The sequence below is a fragment of the Littorina saxatilis genome, linkage group LG2, assembly GCF_037325665.1.
Source record: "Littorina saxatilis isolate snail1 linkage group LG2, US_GU_Lsax_2.0, whole genome shotgun sequence".
NCBI classification, from domain to species: domain Eukaryota; kingdom Metazoa; phylum Mollusca; class Gastropoda; order Littorinimorpha; family Littorinidae; genus Littorina; species Littorina saxatilis.
In genome coordinates, this window is record NC_090246.1 from 74,283,330 (window position 1) to 74,304,395 (window position 21,066).

General features: G+C 43.1%; 1 protein-coding gene and 1 long non-coding RNA gene across 2 annotated transcripts in view; both read left to right on the forward strand.

Annotated features, from left to right (window-relative positions):
* The window catches only part of LOC138959700 (RYamide receptor-like), a 165,578-nt gene that overhangs the window by 126,259 nt on the left and 18,253 nt on the right, over positions 1 to 21,066 (forward strand). The gene's annotated exons all lie outside the window — the stretch shown is intronic.
* On the forward strand, positions 7,826 to 14,963 carry LOC138959702 (uncharacterized). Its single transcript, XR_011453782.1, has 5 exons — positions 7,826 to 8,843; positions 10,334 to 10,447; positions 11,294 to 11,399; positions 12,150 to 12,302; positions 13,256 to 14,963. It is a non-coding gene; the product is annotated as an uncharacterized lncRNA (long non-coding RNA).

Consider the following 21,066-nt stretch of genomic DNA (forward strand, 5'->3'; position numbering starts at 1 on the left):
AATCCACTCGTGCTGAAAACATGAGTGAACGTGGGAGTCTAAGCCCATGAACGAAGAAGAAGAAGAAGAGTAATGTTCGCAGAGGGGAAGACATTCGTTGAAAAATATGTGTAGCATTATCAAGTATCGCTCATGATGAAAGATTCAGAAACAGTCGAATTGGCCATTTTGTCTGACAGAAAGCCATCCAAACTTTTGCGTTCGCTGAACGCAGACGATCAAAAAAAGGCCGACTCTGGCTTCTGGAATAATGAGAGGTTTTCACGCGGTATTATTGTGTCGTCTGGCACAGGGAAAATATGCGGCGGTTGTCTACTCCTAGCTATAACAATGCCATTCGTTCAGGGTGGCGTGAGGCAGATCAAATTTGACGCGTTATCTGTGAACCTTTTCTGTTCTACTTTGTCACGGCAAACGTGGAATCTTTTATGACAGGCCCAAAGCCTGAAACGTGAGAGGTGCCATAGTGCTTCGATGAAGACAATGCACGTTGAGGAGGAACTGGGCAGACACACAGAGACACTTACACTATGGCTTAAAGCTGAAGAGTGTCGATTTTGCCCACCTAACGAGTCCATCTTTGATTTGTCTTCAGCTTTACATTAGTAGCTTTGTCCGCACTCTCTTTTCTCCCTTTGCACCAGAGACAGATTCAACCTCTGATGGTAATGAAGATAAGGATTTTGTTTTTAATTCGGTTGCTACGTACTTCTTAACAGCGGGCCTCGAAAGAAATAATTCCCTAGTTTATGTTCGCTTCTGTTGTCACTCCTTTGCTAACGCTGTTGATAATTAAAATGAACACGAATCGTCTAAGTTAACGGCACACTCCTGCTCGTGAAAACAGTTCTCAGATATGGCCAGGCTTTCACATGGGGTAGTACCATCCCTCCATTTGGTCACATATCAAACTGAATTGAACAGTCTGTGCATATTGACATTTGTAACAGAAAATAATTCATAAAAAAACCTCTAACTCAATACAAGCAGTTGGGGTGTTGTTTTTTGGTATGTATTCAAGTGGGGGCCGGTCCTATCCCACTTAAAGGCCCTCCCAGGTCTGAGATGTTGACAGGAACTGTTCTTACGAATGTGCCTTTAGTAGAATCGTTTGTTAAAAACCCGCTTCGGACAACTCGTTAAGGGAATGACAAAGGAGAGGTTCGTTATTATCTAAATGCTCAATGTTCTGCACAAGGAACACTGTAAACACATCGTTCATTAAAACATGGTTCAACGCCGCTTCTACATTTGACAACGATCAAATTCATGATAACGAGGCTGGTGATCTTGAAAATTTAAAAAATTCAAGCATAGGCTAATTAACTGATGGCTAGTCTATGGGCGAAGAAAATGGGTTGTGAAAACGGAAAATATTATTTTAGTAATAGAAATGATACATAATTTGGACTTGTCTGTTGTTGTTGTTGTTGTTGTTGTTGTTGATGATGTTGCTCGTGTGTCTTGTTGTTGCTGTTGTTGTCGCCGTCGTCTTGTTGCTGTTTTTGTTACTGAGTGTCCTCTGTCAGTGAGAACAACTTGGTGTCCGACGTTCACGTCTCAACCTGATGTGCGTCATTGCAGGATCTCTGTCCTCCCTGACGAATCCCCTCAATCACTGACCCCTTTTTGCAAACAATTCGATGGAATGTCCTTTCAATCTGTAACCGGAACCGCGCAGGGGCGGTAATTCTGCTTCACTGCATGAGACCAACGGAAGAAATCCATGTACCGCTTCCGGTCTTCCCTGTCGGGGGCCAAACAAAATCTTTTTTTCACCCGGACGCACCAAAATAGTGCAGCCTTTCTAGCCTCAGATGCGGAACTGCCTTGGACGTTGATTAAATCTGATTGCGTCTTTATTTATTTTCGCAGGGGTGTGTTTCATTGCCTGTGTTTTGTGGGGGTTTTCCCCGCCTGCAGAACTTCGGTTCAATTACCGTTTTTCATCAGCTCATTCCCGTATTTTTTTGTATTTTTTGTTGTTGTTGTACAAAAGTGATGGGATGAGGTGTCGGAGTTGGAGGGGGGGGGGGGGGGGAGGAGGGGGGAGGAGGGGGTGGAGGTGATGGTATACTATGGTGTAGTGTTTGGAGGAGAGGTTTGAGGGAATTCTTTTGCATTGAATACTTTTCACTCCCTTTCTTGTTTGCTTGCATCGCCTGGATTTAGGGGGATGGGGCACTTGTTTCCGTGTAGTCCGTCCATCTGTCTGGGTTTCATGTTGGCTGTTTGTCTGTCTGTCTGCCTTGTTGGCAGTCTTCTGTCTCTGTTGGTTTCTTCGCTGTCTCCGTGTCTGGCTGGCTTGTTAGCAGTTTCTCGGTCTTGGTGGATGGATGGAAGAATAGTAGTCTTTCACTGTACTTCTGCTCGTCTGATTGCAGATGTCTGTACGACTGTCTGCATGTTGCCTCTGTACTCGGCGTCTGTGTGTCATTTTCTGACAAGTCACTGCACTATCGAAACAACTCAGACGCCGAAAGTGGCTGAAGGGTAGATGTATCTGTCATCTCGGCTTGTGTGCGTCTATACGGAAGTCCCCCCCTTACCCCCTCCGACTCCTAGCCGTGCTCCTCCTCCCAAGTAATCCCTCCTCTGATCTTTTGCGCGTGCTTAAGTGTGAATGTCCGAGCTTCCGCGGTACTTTTTCTGTAATTAATTTTCGTCTGCTGCGTCTCCTACTTTTTTGTGTCGTCTTCTTCTTCTTCGCCGTCTTCTTCTTCTGGTCGATTTCCGCTTTTGCCCTCCTAATTCTTTCCTTTTCTCCTATCTTTCTTTTATTCGTATTTCTTTATTTTCTGTCTTTTTTTCAATCAGCTTCAAAAAGTGGTTTAATTTGTTAAAGTAATAACCTTCTCGTCAAAGGGAGTTCCACGAATACATGCAGTTTACGGCGCTCCACTTGAAAGAGGGTGTTTGGCCGAGAGTGACGGAAGGGGATTTAATAAGAGTGGCAGATGTGCGCGCCTGTGTGTTGGTGTGTGTGTGTGTGTGTGTGTGTGTGTGTGTGTGTGTGTGTGTCGGGGGTGAGTGCATGTTTCCTTTACTTGCGAGCGCGCGCGTGTGTATGCGTGCGAGAGTATTGTATTTGTGTGCGTGTGCGCGAGTGCGCATGAATGCCTGCGTGCGTGCGTGTGTGTGTGTGCAAATTCAGTTCACAACGTCTCAATGCACTCAAGGAAGTCACCTGATATACTCAAATGAATGTCAAACCAACCTCCATTACGACTATAGAATGTTCTTCGCCTGTATATATTGAACGACTTCAGCAGGTTCACGGTTTCTCATCCATTGTGGCAGAGAGAATGTACCCTGTAGCCTGCAGCAGAGATTATCTTGAGGAAGCCTACGCAGCCCCTTTGCGTGCAGTCTCAGTCAAATTCTGGAAACCTCTTGGGCGAGAATTGCTCGGTTTACCCTGCTACCCAGACGACCTTGCATACGTTGACTTCATGCATACTAAACCACGACAACATTCTGATGAAGAAGACTGGTATATGGGGCTTCGAGCTGAGCAGTTGAGGAGACGAGTTCAGGTCACAACCCCGAATCATTATTAGCTGTCGAGGCAGCTGTCAAAGAGTCTGATTAAAATGTCAATTCTCAGTACGGATGAAAATGAATCCGCGATTTGGACATGTTCGTGTCAATGATTAATTCCCGTTTCGTCTGTCTTGCGTTTCGTGACCATTGAGTTTGAACGATGAGGGCGGGTGAGTGGTCAAGACTGAGGGACAAGTGAATCGAATGTCCGATCAGTAACACATCGAAAAACGGCTAGTATAGCCTGGGTCAGCAGATACTGTTAGGCGGACAGCTCAGGGCTCCCAAACTGCTTATTCCTGCGTCCTATGCTTACTATAATAGAAGACGAAATACGTACTGGAAATTATTTTTTGGAGTCATGCGACGCAGTTACCCCGAAAGTAGCAGCTTCCGGGACGCACTAAATTTGCGTCATAATGTTACCGTTGTATGAGAACGTGCACTTGGGTGGATTTCGAAGCGGCGTGAATCTAACAAAATATTTTGACACAATGTCATGTTTGTGTGAAGGTCTCAAGTTATATTCCAAAAGTTTGCCTGGTTTTGGGACCCTTTCAAATCCCACTGAGAGGTCCTTCGACACATTGAAGACTATAATTGGGGTGCCCGGGACATTCTAGGTAGAGCTTGTGTGGGAGAGCCCTGCTGCTATTGTATTGTGCACCTGAAAACATCGTTTGTCGCTTTCTGTACCAACGCGACGAAGACGAACGCTCCCACGCACGCACGCACGCACGCACGCACGCACGCACGCACGCGTACGCACGCACACACACACGCACACACACACACACACACACACACACACACACACACACACACACACACACACACAAGTGTAGTGGTGCAGTGTAATGTGTATGTGAAACTCTCACACTTGCATACAACACGTACTAACACAGCTAGTGTGCTTTATGAAACGCTGAGGGTTATTTGCTTGCGCAGCCATATTGACTGTCTTAATACCGGAATCTAATAGAACGACATTATCATTGGCTAACTACTATCAGGTACAGAAACCAGTTTCAGACTGATGACACTACAACAAGGACTGATAGAGGACTACCGTAGCTGCAGCATCCCGTGTGTCCCCTTTAACGACCTTCTCTATAGAGCGTGTTAACAAAAGCTGTACCAAGAACCCGCTAACAGGAAGAATATGATATTATATTCTAGTCTTGTCATTATCACACAATTGCCATTATCTCGACCGAAAGAAGGGTAATACCGCAAGAACCTATCAACAATACGCTGTGGATTTATGGACTTGCTTATACATCGAATCAAGCACTCAGCAAATCTCCTACCGCAGTGGCATTGCTGCTCAACGGTGCTGAACGACATGAGCCACACGGACCTGATTGCATTCACTGGACGATGTTATTGGTTACAAGGTTCAAGCGGTGGGAACGGCAACGTCGCTGAGGCGGACCGCGGACTTCGTCCTGCAGAATGGATTGACAATTTAGCATGGCTGGGAACACAGAAGAAGAAGAAGGTTACAAGGTCCATGTCCAGTGTCCTCACTGACCGCCTGGTCAAGGCCTGGCGAGCCAATCAGCTTGTCGATGAGAGCTTGACCATTCTGATTGTCCCTGCTCACCCTTATCCGATTGCTTTTGTCAGTTTGAACGTGCAACATTTGCATTCGCTTGGTGTCAAGTGCTTATGTCTCAATCTGGACACGTTCAAAAAGAGAACATGCCAAGTAGTCGACGGTATGTCCTTGCGAGCTTGACCAATCTGTCTGACCTGGGTCACCGAGTTTGGACTGCTTGTGTCAGGCTCTACGTGCGACATTTGCCTTCGCTTGGTGTCAAGTGTTTCTGTTACACGTTTTAAAAGAGAGCATGACACGTATCGTCATCGGCTTTTCCTTGCGCGCGAGCTTGACCATTCTTCCTGTCTAGGGTCACCGAGTTCCGATTGCTTGTGTCAAGCGGCACGTGTAACATTTGAATTTGTTTGGTATCGGTGGCTTGTGTCTTAATTGGTCTGGGGATGCCATGAAATAAATATAGGTTACACACTCCGAGTTCTGATTATCTTGCATATTTTCCCGAGGGTCGATTTTCATGTATTACCGAGCCTTTGGCGAGGTAATACATGAAAATCGACCCGAGGGAAAATATGCAAGATATTCAGGACGAGGTGTGTAAGCTATTTATCCCATTACTCCGACGTTTTCATTAAAACACTTACTTTTTCCACTAAAACCTGCCCGTGCCTGTTTTCAGCTTGCCAAAAGCCTCCGCAGTCGAAATTCATGTCAATGAATTCATGCGCAAAGCTAGTTCCCATTTGTCAGCATAATGGACGGCGTCATTCGACTTGTATGTGGACATTCAGTCATTCATATTGCTTATAAAAAGGTCTGCTATCTGCTTTTACATTTTGAAAGTCATTTTAAAATATCCCTGTGTATATTTGACATCGGCTTTCGTTATACTCAATTCGGCATACCGGGTTTATATGTTTACCAGAATTGCGCACGATAATGGCAGCGCAACAAATTCAGTTCGGGCCGTGCTGGTTTGATCATTGACCCAAGTCAGTTCGCATGCAGTGTTACTGTTACTGTTTGTCAGTCGGGGATAGAAATGTTGGCTGTCATCGCGCTGTTCTGTTTTGATTTTCACACGTGGATCACTTACATATTCAGTCGTCGGGTTTAGGTGAGCCAAAGCTTCAATACTTCGCCTGTTGTTAAGCAATAAAGCTTGGAAGTTGTATGTCGGCACTGAGAGTCGGTCGCGGTACATCGCTTTCTACTTTGTCCCGGTCTTGAGTTTGAACACCTAAGGTTGGATACATCTAACACATCACATCCTCTTCTCTTCCCCATATATCTTAACTGTATCTCCAACTTCTTTTCGTCTTCTTCTTTTCATTTTGGTGCCACACCCTCATTTGTCGCTGAACCCCGCAGTTGACTCGACTCGGATTCACACAAGCCCGTCTAGCAGACGACAGTTCGAACAGTCTTAAACAGCACGGTTGCAAGCAGATTTAGCTATCAATCGAAGCAATACACTTGAAGCCAAAGCAAATAACCAAATGAGAAAACCTAACGTTTGATTTGACTTCATGGTGAGTCTTCTGATAATTTTTTGGGGCGTTGGAATGGATCTCAACGGGTTCCCAGCTACGACAACTTTTCCAGAGTTATGCACCGCAGGCATGCCTTCGACAATCGATGTCAGTTTCAGATTGAGTTTTCGAACTACCAGGTGACTGGGTTGTGTTTTGATTGCTCTCTCTCTCTCTCTCTCTCTCTCTCTCTCTCTCTCTCTCTCTCTCTCTCTCTCTCTCTCTCTCTCTCTCTCTCTCTCTCTCGAGGTATTACACACCGGTACGACCGAACATAAGGTATCAATAAACTCCTCTTGTGCAGCGGGTTGAAAGTATACCCTGATCCCTCGGAGATATACCTCCACTCCGGTCTGAACGACCTCACGTGACATGTTATATGGTAGAAGAGCATGCTGTCGCTTATTCTCCTTCTGAAGATGAGGTATACCCTCAGTTCGGTTAGACTGAAACGATGCTCAAGCAGTGGAATTTGTGTGTGGTTTGTTTCAGAGCAAAATGTTATTTTATCCAAACAAGAAGATATTCTCGCGCACCGCCTTGTTCAGGATATCCACAAGTTGACAATGATGTGTGCGAAATAAATAAACAATGAAACGAACCAGAACGGACGGACGGACGGGCAGACTGACGGACGGACTGACGGACGGACCGACGGGCAGATTGAGGGACGGACCGATCGATGGACGGACGGAGGGACGGGGGGAGGGGGGGGGGCGGCGGGAGGGGGGGGGGGGGGTGGCGTTACGGGTAACCCCTCCTGATCCGGTCCTGCAGGGTATTCCTTCAACCCTCTGCACAAGAGGAATCTATTCGGATACAGACTGAAGGACGGACGGACTGACGGACGGACTGATGGACTGACAGACAGACTGTCGGACGCGGGACCGTATGGACGGACATACGGACGGACTAAAAGGACGAAGGAACGAATAAACGAAGAAAATAACGAAGGTCGGAACGAAAGAGCGAACGAACCAACCCACGAATGAACGAACGAACGAACGAACGAACGAGCAAACAAACAAACAAACAAACAAACAAATAAACAAGCAAACAATAAACAATAATTGTGTGCAATCTGGCCCATTTTCAGGGCATTTGTCAAACGTTTGGAGGAGGTCCACAGTTAGGCCTGGGTGGGGGGGGGGGGTTGTCCCACCAACAGGAATTCCCCCCCCCCCCCCCCCCTCTCCCCTGTATTGGGCCCTGCACAAGAGGAATTTATTGATACGGACTGAACTTGAAGAACGGATTGACTGACGGACCGACGGACGGACGGACTGACGGACGTACTGAAGGACTGTCGGACGAACTGTCGAACGAACGAACGAACGAACGAACGAACAAACGAACGAACAAACGAACGAACGAACTGACGAACGAACAAACTGACGAACGAACAAACAAACGAACAAATTAGCAAATGAATACATACATTCGCAGAAAGAAAAAGGCAAAAGGTACATTTGTGGAGTCAGTAAGGGGGGTGGGTGGGCTTCCGGAACCCAGGAACCTTGGGAATCCCCCCTGGCCTAGAACACACACACACTGATCGACACTGACACACACACTGACACACACAACTTGACGAACGCACACACACACACACAATACACACACACACATCCACACCGGCACACACACACACACACACACGCACGCACACACACACTGTGACACACACACGTAAACACACACACCGGCAATGACACTGACACACACACACGTACCGTACACACTGACGGGCACACTGCCGGGCACACACACACACACACACACACACACACACACACACACACACACAAACACAAACACATACTGACATACTCGCAACTGACATAGCAGAGGGGGGTGGTAAGTCATTTGAACGTTTAATTTCTTTTGTCACAAAATTATTTTGAGATAGTTTTGTATTTTTAGTCACTGCAGCGAAGGGACATCACTCCCGCCACCTTATCTGTATCTTCTTCTGCTTGTTGCAACACGTGTAGACCAGTCCAAATCGTCCAAATGTAGTGGTCATCTGCAGAGACGCCGCCGTGCCGTACAGCTTATCCTGGATGGGAGTCGGGATTCGCTTTTTTTGCACTGCCATTGATGCCAAGAACGGAGCAGCCAGGGTCATTTCAATTTTCATCCAGGAATGGCACAAGCGAGCCAAACCGGCCGATGGTCTTTCGACTCCATGGAGACAGCTGGTGAAGGTAATACTATTTTTATTCCTACATTCGTGTTGACGACAGAGTGCAACGTTTCTAAAATATGATCGGTGCTAACAGAGCAGCAGGAATATACGTGCCCTTGATGACTTGGTCACTTTCGGTTTCACGGTACCAGTAAAGTCGATCGACCCCCCCCCCCCCCCCCCCCTTCCTTTTAGGACCTAAACAAATCTGAAAAAATCAGGTCTTGAAAGGAAGAAGTCTTGAGATGAGAGTAAATATAGAGAGGTTGTGGACAGACAAATCTGAGAAAACAGGGTCTTAAAAGGGAGGGAGTCTTTAATCAGGGGATATTAAAAGTGTTGTTCCACTGTACTACCAAAAAGAGGGGATACTGTTTGATGTTACTGTAAAGACTTACAGTAACACTGTTCTCTCCGATTGCCAGTGTTTGTACTTTGAAACAGATTGTATGACCGGCACGGTTGGCCTTGTGGTAAGGCGACTGCCCCGTGATCGGGAGGTCGTGGGTTCGAACCCCGGCCGGGTCATACCTAAGACTTTAAAATTGGCAATCTAGTGGCTGCTCCGCCTGGCGTCTGGCATTATGGGGTTAGTGCTAGGACTGGTTGGTCCGGTGTCAGAATAATGTGACTGGGTGAGACACGAAGCCTGTGCTGCGACTTCTGTCTTGTGTGTGGCGCACGTTAAATGTCAAAGCAGCACCGCCCTGATTGGCCCTTCGTGGTCGACTGGGCGTTAAGCAAACAAACAAACAGATTGTATCCTGAAATTTAGCACTCCATGTGTTAACATTTCCACTTCCAGGTCTGTAGTGTGCAAACGTGTTGTCACTGTTACAGCTGAAATGAACTAACAAGAATACTAGTCTGATGTACATAAAATATGGGAGAGGTTTGGGGTCGGGGGTGGATGGCAAGCATAACATTGATAAATGACTATAGTTTTGCAGTGGTTTGCTCTCTTGTACTATGAGTGTTAACAGCAATTGTTTATAATTTGTTACTCAACTTACTGTAAGGACTATTACTATTAGCTTTTCTCAGCAACTGCAAACAATTGTGACTTAATTGCAAGAGCGCTTCATTAAACATTGGGACACTTCTTTTGTTTTTTTTAATGGCTATAGTGTAGAAACTAGAAATGCTGAGATACATTAATGTAGTCATGAGCAACAACAAAAACAAGAACATGTTTTGAATTCTGATAGCTAATGAAACTGACAGCTTGATTAGAATTATGTAGTTTTTGCAATTGCTGACTGAGTTGCATCCTTTGGTTTTACCTTGCATTGATTATCACCTTTGCTGACAATTGACTCATTGAGTGCAGTATTGAGTAACGTATAGTTATTTTATTTCAAGTTAACTTCTGGCTCTGCATGGTGTTAATCCTACTCAAACTTAGTCAAAGTAAGGTATCATTATTTATGAATAATGTGAAGTTGAAGATACAAATTAATGAGAAAGTTTGTGTATTTTTCTGTACACTCTTGCTATTTACTGTTTCAGTGCTGAACCATTTGCTTGAATGCTTGATCAGATGATGACAGAGTGACACCTGGTGGTACCCAATAAAACTGCCTTTGCTGCTATAACTACAAGAAATTTCTACAATTCAGAACAGTAAGTGCATGAGGTTCCATTTTAAGCTGTCAAGAGTAAATCTCAGGAATAGATTAGAAGATTTAGTTATGTCACACGTCTTGCTTTCTTGACTTTTCTCACACTCTCTTGTCAGACTCAGAGAGTGCATGATTGTACATTTTTTTTACAGTAATTTTTTATGTTCCTAATTGGAAAACAAATGTGTCATAATCTTAGTGTTTAGGATAACTATATGGCAGAGAGAATCATGGAAATGATTGGGCGATGGGGGTGTGTCGCTGGTGTGCAAGAGGGTGGGTGGGTGTGGAGAGAGTAGTGATGGTAGTCAACTACTAACTAAAAGATTACTGATTGCATACATTTAGTGTTTATTGATTTGGAGGGTGGGGGAGGAAGGCAAGCAGTATTATTACATGTGTATGGGTATACTAGTTGTGCATGTTCCAAATGGGGGTGGAGGTTGGCATGGCAAGCAATAGCTCAGTCGGTATAGTGGCCTTGAAACCGGTTGTGGGGATTTATTTCTCAGAATTGACGTTGTGCAGACTCTGCTTGGTTTCTGAATAGCTTATTAAGCCTGTGACTGTGTGCATACATAAAGATCTCAAGTTCACAGTTTCAGGGCTTGGAATTAATGGAAACATCAACACACATGTAGGAAAAACTCAAAAAAAGGAGGGGGGGGGGGGGGGAGTTTGGTCCCACGGTAGTGTTTGAATGAAAGCAATCTTACTTTTTAAGAGGGTAATCTTGCAGGACTATGATTCTTACATTGGTAGTTGACTAGTGTAGTTGTGGTTTTGTACTAGTGAGGAATGTCATCTATGTCATGTGATTTCTTGCTTCTTCTTTTTGTGTGTGCAGCTAAAGATGTTGGACCTTGCCTACAGCCTAGTTTTGCATAGATCTCCAACACCGTGGCTTTACTCTGAGACACCACAGAAAACACAGCCTTTTCTGCTGCTGAAAGGTAAACATTAGGTTAAATTTGTGTTTGTTTTGATTTGTATGTTTTCCTTTTGTAGTCTATGGCAGGAGATTTGTGCAGGTGTACAAATGGTAGAGGTGTCAGAGGAAATGTCCACTTGTTACTTGTCTCTATATCAGTATATATGTATCACAAATACGCATCAAATGTACTGATAGAGACCACATGGACAATTTCAAGCACTTTTCTGCCAGGGGTAGGGTCAGCTATGTAAGAATCATGTCTTACTCTGTTCATGCAAAAATAAGGTTCTGCATTTGAATGAGTTTGAATCAGGCACCTGTGTTTTTGCTCTTGTTTGTGCCCTCTTGTGAACTGTTAACTTATGAACAACCACCCCAGCAAGCAACTCTTTACTGTTCTGAGCACAACAGAAGGGCGCATGGTCTGGGCATATGGATGGTAAACACATCTCATGCACAAGTACAGGCCTGAAAGTGGCGAGTATTTTCAATTACTCGCCATGGCGAGTAAAAATCATGTAAATGGTGAGTAGAAATGTTAATCTACTCGCCACATGCGAGTAAAGTTGATAAAACAAATGGTTGTTTTGACGAGTAAAGTTTCAGTAAATTATGAGAAGTACATGTACTAGCAGTGCTTCATTTTGTGGACTTTCAGTGCTGAAGTATGATTGTGTGGATTGATCATTTTGTATTCTGTTATTCAGATTGCCACTTGCTTTCTTTTACATATATTTACAAGATGGTGGCTGATTTGTGTGTGTTGCAGAACACAGGTCCATGAATAAAAGAACCCAGCTGGTATTCTTCATTCATGGAAAATGAAAGGAAATTTATCAGCCAGGATTCGCCACTCACTCTGCTAAGGGGGAACCCCGGTCAGCCCTACAGTGGATGAACAGCTTGGTCCTTGGAGGGAAAGGTAACTACTGCAGCACTTTAGAAGGGGTCTATGTCGACCAACAGTGGCTGTATTCCCTGTATGTTAATTTCCTGTACATATACAGGGAATATACTTCCGTTAGACGCCATGGAGTTACTTCAAGCTTACGAAAGTGAAAGTGATTCAATGGACGAGAGTACCAGCGAGGAAAACATAATACCAGGCTGTTGGGGGTGGGGGTGCAGATGTTTCTTTAACTAAATCCGTTTTGATAAACGGTCGAAGCATGTTTTGCTTGGCTGGATGCCGCACGCGAATTCAGGATTTTAAATAGATTCTCCTATCTAACCGCAGTCACGCGCTTGGCGCAAGATTGTACGATATTATACTTCTTTACAGAAAATCCAACTGTATTCCCGGTACACAGGGAAAACACCTATGGCTATGGGGAATACACCTTCTTTTGGTCGACATAGACCCCTTCAACCTTACAATATGTGAATGTGTAGAATATTATGCTTTTGCTTAAAGCTTGTTACATATGACTAAGACAGAAATGTTAATCATTCCCTTGGTGCAAATCATAAAAAGAACAATAGCGATCTGATGTACTGTGGATCAATCGAGGAAAAGGTGTGTATGACCTAGAAGAAACTGGTTTTGAAAGTGCTGAGGATGGATGGAACATTGATGCAATATCATTTACTACATTGAACCTGGGTTTCAAACTGAAGTGCTTTTTTATGCTTCTTGTTATATATATGGTCTCGATTGACTCCTGTGTTCAAGAGACTGTAAACAACCATAAACAATCTTGTGTTGTTATGTGGTGGTGGTTTTGCTGTTGTCTAGCATCTACCCGTAATTGGCTTTATCAAATGCACCAGAAACGAGCATGAGTTTGTCGGATTAGTGAACTGTTTGAAAAACTTTAATGTATTTGTGGTTGACAGGTTGTTATTATTTCTATATTGTGTTCTTCTTTTTCTCAGGTGGGCTGTCTTCTGAAACATATGAATCGGGAGCGTCACATCTTTCTTCCTGAGACATCCCCTCTTGAAAATGGTGTGGCGTTTAGCTGAATGGAAACGTGGCAGTGTCCTGTTTTTCATAGCTTCGATGCGCGAAGTTGGGGATTTCAGCAGAGAATTTATTGATTGATTAATTAATTAGTTATTTAAGCTCACCTCACTCCTTAGTGTTATTTAGGGGGATGGGGGGGGGGGGGGGGTGGTGTTGGCCTGGATCTTGTTAGTGAACTTTCTTTCTGGCAACTCGCATCAGAAATTCCAGGTTTGCTTTCAAGGCAATAGACGGTTTTTGAAAATAATTCTGTTAGGATTATCAGCAGTCCGGAGGTGTAAAAATCCCTGTACTGCAGTCAGGTTTTTCAAAACATCTCGAGCACGCTCTACGCCTCTGACGGGCTGTATCCCACAATCGGGACAAACGACCAACTTGGATGTGTATGCCATGCGCACAATATGATACCCCTTGCCTTTAAAAATCAGCGGTCACGAGTTCATCAGAGTTCAGAATTTGTTGTGTAAAAGATAGCCGCTGTCAGCTAGCCATTCGTGGCTCAGGTGATTATATTTAATACAAATTTAAAAAAAGGTTTCTTATGTAGCGCACGCCGCACAGCATACACATCACAGTCAGTCGCTTGTCCTGATCGCAGGATAGCGTGAAACATGCTCCGGGAGACTGCCAATAATCCTTACATAGTAGTAGTTATTTAAAGAAATTGTGTATTGGTACAGCATGTTATGCATGTACTAAGATAGCTATTTGTAAATATTTGGTAGATATTTGTGGTGGTGTCCCGAATTGCTCCCTCCCAATTTGCCCCATCCCATATGGTCCCCAATTATTCTTGCATTTTGCTGTGAGTAACATAACGTGTGCAAAGGCGACAGGCACTGTGGCGTGGTGGTAAGACGTCGGCCTCCTAATCGGAAGGTCGAGGGTTCGAATCCCGGCCGCGGCCGCCTGGTGGGTTAAGTGTGGAGATTTTTCCGATCTCCCAGGTCAACTTATGTGCAGACCTGCTAGTGGCTTATCCCCCTTCGTGTGTACACGCAAGCACAAGACCAAGTGCGCACGTAAAAGATCCTGTAATCCATGTCAGAGTTCGGTGGGTTATAGAAACACGAAAATACCCAGCATGCTTCCTCCGAAAGCGGCGTATGGCTGCCTAAATGGCGGGGTAAAAACGGTCATACACGTAAAATTCCACTCGTGCAAAAACACGAGTGTACGTGGGAGTTTCAGCCCACGAACGCAGAAGAAGAAGAAGAAGAAGTGTGCAAAGGCATTTGTCTGAAGCGCATTTCCAAAAAGACCCCCCGCGGGTTAGGGGGAAGAATTTACCCGATGCTCCCCAGCATGTCGTAAAAGGCGACTAACGGATTCTGTTTCTCCTTTTACCCTTGTTAAGTGTTTCTTATATAGTCAATGTTTGTACAGATTTTAGTCAAGCAGTATGGTAGAAATGTTAAGTCCTTTGCACTGGAAACTTGCATTCTCCCAGTAAGGTAGTATATTGTACTACGTTGCAAGCCCCTGGAGCATTTTTTTTATTAGTGCTTTTGTGAACAAGAAACAATTAACAAGTGGCTCTATCCCATCTCCCCCCCTTTCCCTGTCGCGATATAACCTTCGTTAAACACCAATTAAAGAAAGAATTTCCAAAAAGCATAGTTACCATTTGTTTTTTTAAATCTGAATCCGTGACTGTTGTTCTTGAATACTCTTTCGTTTAGGTTTCCAAAAATGCTGATATAAAGGGGAAGGATAGTTGAAACTGTAACCGTTTACATTTTGCTCCCAGATTTGCAGTTGTTGTTTTTACTAGGAGTTTGGACGGGCTCGGTGTTCTTGTGGATAAGACATCGGCCTCCTATTCAGAAGGTCATGAGTCAAAATCGCGGCCGCCTGGTAGGTTAAAGGTGGAGAATTTTCTGATCTCCAAGGTCATTGCTTATGTGCAGACCTGCTAGTGCCTTATCCTCCTTCGTGTGTACACGCAATCACAAGATCAAGTGCGCACGGAAAAGATCCTGTAACCCATGTCAGAGTTTGGTGGGTTATAGAAACACAAAAATACCCTGCATGCTTCCCCCGAAAGCGGCGTATGGCTGCCTGAATGGTGGGGTAAAAACGGTCATACACGTAAAAATCCACTCGTGCAAATTTGTGAGTGAACGTGGGAGTTTCAGCCCATGAGCGAAGAAGAAGAAGAACTATGAGTTTTACTCTTTTAAAAAAATTATTTTCAAATTCGAAGATTGCCACAACAGTAGTCTATCTCATCCGACTTGAACCCTTCAGACTCCCTGTACATGTACTTGCAGTTTAAACTCATATTTTGTCTGAGAATAGTTTTCAAATGCAAAGTCCTTCAGAAAAACTGCGAGATAAAAATCTGGAGTGCTAATATCGTGTTGGTGTATCGTGTCAGTGGCCGAGTGGTAACGCACTTGCGCTCGGAAGCGAGAGGTTGCGAGTTCGACCCTGGGTCAGGGCGTTAGCAATTTTCTGCCCCCTTTCCTAACCTAGGTGGTGGGTTCAAGTCTTTCGGATGAGACGAAAAACCGAGGTCCCTTCGTGTACACTACATTGGGGTGTGCACGTTAAAGATCCCACGATTGACAAAAGGGTCTTTCCTGGCAAAATTGTATAGGCATAGATAAATTTTCATAAAAATGTCCACCAAAATACCCGTGTGACTTGGAATAATAGGCCGTGAAAAGCAGGATATGCGCCGAAATGGCTGCGATCTGCTGGCCGATGTGAATGCGTGATGTATTGTGTAAAACAATATTACATCTCACACGGCATAAATAAATCCCTGTGCCTTGAATATGTGCGCGATATAAATTGCATAAAATAAAATTAAAATAAAATCCCCGAGCTTAGAACTGTACCCACAGAATACGCGCAATATAAGCCTCATATTGATTGGTATGTAAGAAATGTTAAAGTCCTTTGTACTGGAAACTTGCATTCTCCCAGTAAGGTAGTATATTGTACTACGTTGCAAGCCCCTGGAGCAATTTTTTGATTAGTGCTTTTGTGAACAAGAAACAATTAACAAGTGGCTCTATCCCATCCCCCATCCCCCCCCCCCCCCCCCCCCCCCCTCTTTCCCCGTCGCGATATAACTTTGAACGGTTGAAAACGACGTTAAACACCAAATATAGAAAGAAAGAATAATCTTTGAACAGCATTTGGTTGGAAAATGAAAGTCTTCACAAAGCTATCTTCTTCTATTTGTGTGGGTTAATAAATAGGATTTAACATAACAATGTGGTACTAGTATGGGTTTTGTAAAGTGATTACTCAACTTCTGTGAATTGTACCTTCGTGGTGATCATGCTACACACTGGGTAATTCAAGCACAGAAAATAATATTTCTTAATAATTTGGCCTTATAAATGTACTCCGTGACTGTATTTGTATATGGTGAAAAGGAGAAGATATAAAATTTGTGAAATAGGACTTCGTATTTGGTTTTGTCATAATGAATTTGTTGTTTCTGTGTGTGTGTGTGTGTGTGTGGGTGGTGTGTGTGTGTGTGTGTGGTGTGTGTGTGTGTGTGAGCATGCATGCGTGCTTATGTGTGAGTGCACAATTGTGTGTGTGTATTAATCCAGCAGAAACAGCTTCTCTTCCATACATTTGAATCATTTATATTGATACCACATGGAGACTATTCTGAACACACAAGCGTGGTTTTCTCTCTACAGTGCTTTTCCTAAAGTTAAATATTGAATTTTTGAATTTAAAAGTTTTTGGCACACCACTTTAAGATAATGCTCAAGGAAAATAAATAGTCTTCTTTTTTCATTAACGCTTTTTCTCACAGTGATGTGTCAATATCTCAGACGCAAATCCAGAGTCATGCACCGTTTTATGCTTGGGAAGCGCACTATACTCACTTTGGTAACGGTCACTGTTAGAAACATGCATACCAATCAATCAATTAAGCGAAAATGAATGATAAGATTCGATTATGTTCTTCTTTTTGTGCACAGGCGGTTATATACAAACGTGCATAGTGTCAAAAGAAATCACACACACACACACACACACACACTGAAAGTATGAAGAAGCCCCTCCAACTTTTGGTTGAGTTTGACTGCATTACCTTGAGGAGACTGACGACACTTCACAATGGAAAAAATAATAACTTTTACATTTCAGTGATTTGTTTTAAGTACAAAAGTACAAGTGAAAGTAGAAATAAATTAATGTGACACTATCCCGTAATCACATATCAGGGTCAACTATAATCAGTCCATTGGTTTACAAAACTTTATTCAATTTGTTATCATGACAGAAACAATGCATTGTTTTTTTAAGATAACTCAAGCATAAATGCTTATTTTAAGTCATCCTGGTATGTACATAACAAAGTTTAGCATGATGGCGGACTAGATACATTTACTCATTTCAGACAACGAAAACAAACAGACAAACCTGATGCGCAAGCAATCAAAAAAGGGAGGGGGTGGTAGTACAGAACTTGGTGGGGGTAAAAACAAGAAACAAAAAGAAATGGGGTACGAGAGAACAGAATTCAGCATAAGGGGGGAAAAAAAGGACGACGAAGACTTGGAGCGCCAGAAATGTTGGAAGAGTGGGTCACGTCACAATAATATTAAATGCACAGAAGACACACACGCAAAGTTAATACATTTTGTGATCGGCGAAAATGGCACTAAATTACATAACGATTGGGCCATAATCGATAAGTCGAAGCAAGGACACAAAACACGAGAGAAATTACGAAGAACAATTGGTCAGGCAGCATTTGTCTCATGACAGTGTCAAATGAACATTATGAATAAAATGTAGAGGCTCATGTACGGAACATGCCTGGTTGTCTTAATAAATTCTTGTACAGTTATGAATATGGTCTGATTGACATTCCGGGAATATTGCGGGATGCCTTTCAATAATATTTCAATAAACTTATAATCAGTTATCAATTGACAATAATCGTACATCTCTACACAAGGGTCAATGCAACAAATAGTGCTCAGCAGTCTCCCTTGGGTAACCGCACTCACATTTGGGGCATTCCTTGAGGTGCCGCTGACATAAATCAAAATTCAAATCACTCATACCAATACGCAGTCTGCAATTATGGACTTTTTCAAATCTATCTCCAAAATAATAATGACATGGTACTTTAAAATCAACGTTGATTGCAGTAAAGTAATTGACTGACAATTAGGGTTGTATGTGGGGTGCCTAAAATTTGAACTTTTCTTATTCCCGAATATTTTTTGTGGGCGCAGAAGCACGGGGCAAATGGTATTGTTTTTTTCTGGAGGGGGATCAGACAATATAAAACCAATTAGAGGCCGAGTTGCCTGACAGAAAGGCCAATTCTAGCCCCAGTCCATGCCGGTTACATGTAATTAGCTATGCACACATTTGAGATCGATACCCAACCTTACTGAGCATCAGTTCTTTGCGTTATTTTAATTTTCTTGTTTTTCTTTAAAATAAAAAAGGGAATGGTTTTATTGATGTCATTTTATTATGTCATTATCTAGTCAGCATAAATGACTTTTGTGGATACAGGAGAAAGTGTTAAAATGTGAAGATTTCAAGTGTGGTTTGTGGTCATCTGCTCAGTTGACCACTTACAATGTTGTTTCATTTGATGATAAGTTTTGTTTGGTGGTCCCGCTTGAATGTGACAGTAAGTTGTACAATGTTACTCTGTGTGTGTGTGTGTGTGTGTGTCATGTGTGTGTGTGTGTGTGTGTGTGTGCGTGCGGGGGTGTGTTTGTGTGTGTTGGTGTGTGTGTGTGTTTGGTAACCGGCTTTGTACAGCGGGACCACCTTATTTTGTCATGTATTTTTATTCATTCTGGAGCTTTATTAAATAAACTGCCCATTTCAATCACAACTCTGGTCTGGTCTTATTGTCAGTGTTGCATAAATGATTGTATGTGAGCTTGTGAACATACAAAGAAAAAAGAAAGAAACATTCTGTGTCGAAATATCTTGACTAAAAATCAGGCGGAAGACTACACCTGTTGCATTTCCTATTATGCTCAGGCAATTATAACTGAGGGCGGAAGCGACAATGATTCGTTTTCCCCCCAGATAACATTAATTTGTAGAGACGGAAAAGGAACACGCACATTCTGGAACTGATTTGTGTAAATAACTGAGAGGGTGTTTTGTCTGTTTTGTGAAACGGTCCTCACACATTTGCAAAGTTCCACAGTTAGGCAGCTGAATTAAAGCATTACATAATGCATAGTGTAAACTCTAGGCCTACTTCAAGGTCTTATTACTTCAAGATGCATACACGTGCTGTTGTATCTGTTAGTGCTTGCCGGACACCAGTGCTGATTAAAATGGCTTAGATTGTTACTAATTTGAAACTACAGTATGTCCTTTTACGCGTTGTGGCAACTGAATTTTGTTGGTACCGATGATTTATACAAAGACTTTTATCACAGGTTTCTTCCATATCAAACATTTATACTTACCTTCAAGTTCGAGTTTACCTTTACTTTCACGAGGAGAGTCTGTGTGTGTGTGTGTGTGTGTGTGTGTGTGTGTGTGTGTGTGCGTGCGTGCACGCTTAAATATTCTTGATTTTTTAACATAAGCAGTTTATCTGTCATGGAGTTGTGTGTGTTTTCATGTCTGCGTGTTCTTTTCCCCCTCCTTCCTCCTCTCGGCAGTCCGGCTTCAGTCATTTTATTCCTCCCCTCAAAGCAGACAGCAGCATTGTGTTAATGTTCAGAACTTTGCCAGGTTTTTTGTTTGTTTGTTGTGCTTCTTTAATTTAGGTTTGTTGTTTGTTTAAAACACTCAAACATACGCACACATCCACACGCACACTTTTACTTTTTAAGTTATAATAAGTATTGCATTCAGCCACGGTTTTTTTTCTCAGTTGATATTCTGATTTTTGCCATTTTTTTGTGTAATTTGTTTTTGTTGTGCTTGTTTGATGTAGGTTTGGTGTTGTTTGTTTAACACACACTCAAACACACACTAACCAGACACACACACACACACCACCACCACCACCACCACAAGAATAGGTTTACACTCACTTTTTCCTCCACGTTTTAATTTTGGCAATCATCATTAACCCGGATTGCAAAGCAGGGATCATTTGTCAATTTCATAACAACGTACATACAATTTCAGCTGGTCACTTCAATAAAATGTGCATCATCCACAGGTTTTCTGCTGGAATGACAGTGTCTTATCTGTCAACACAAAATACACACACACAAAATGATGTGATGCTGTATGCCCTCCTAACAGATCCTAACTTCACCCTCCAAACCTCCCTGCAGATGTATGTTCTGTGCACAAAAATAACCTTTTAAAATATACAAAATGCAGACGACATTTCTACATTTGTAGTTGTGCTGCAGACCTGTTTACCCCCATAAGTGTTTTGGAGTAATGCTCAGCCCCAAAAATAGTAATCCTGGTACAAAATAGTAATCATCCAGCATTCGTCGCCAATTACCACGCACATGACAACTGTGTCTGCGAACGCAATCATGCACATATATCCATCATTCACAACAAAAACCATCATCCGTTTTTGTAGTCATCATAATGTCCAAAGAAGATTACATCAAAAGCACATGCATCACTTCTTCTTTTTCTTGTTGCTCGTAGTAGGCCTTTTTCAGTGGTGTCAAGCGCTTCTCTACTGTACTTGCGCTTGCTGAGGTACTGAACTTGTCAAATTCAGTGCACGGAGCCCCTGGGGCTTTTAGTCATACCTCAGGCAGCTATCTGT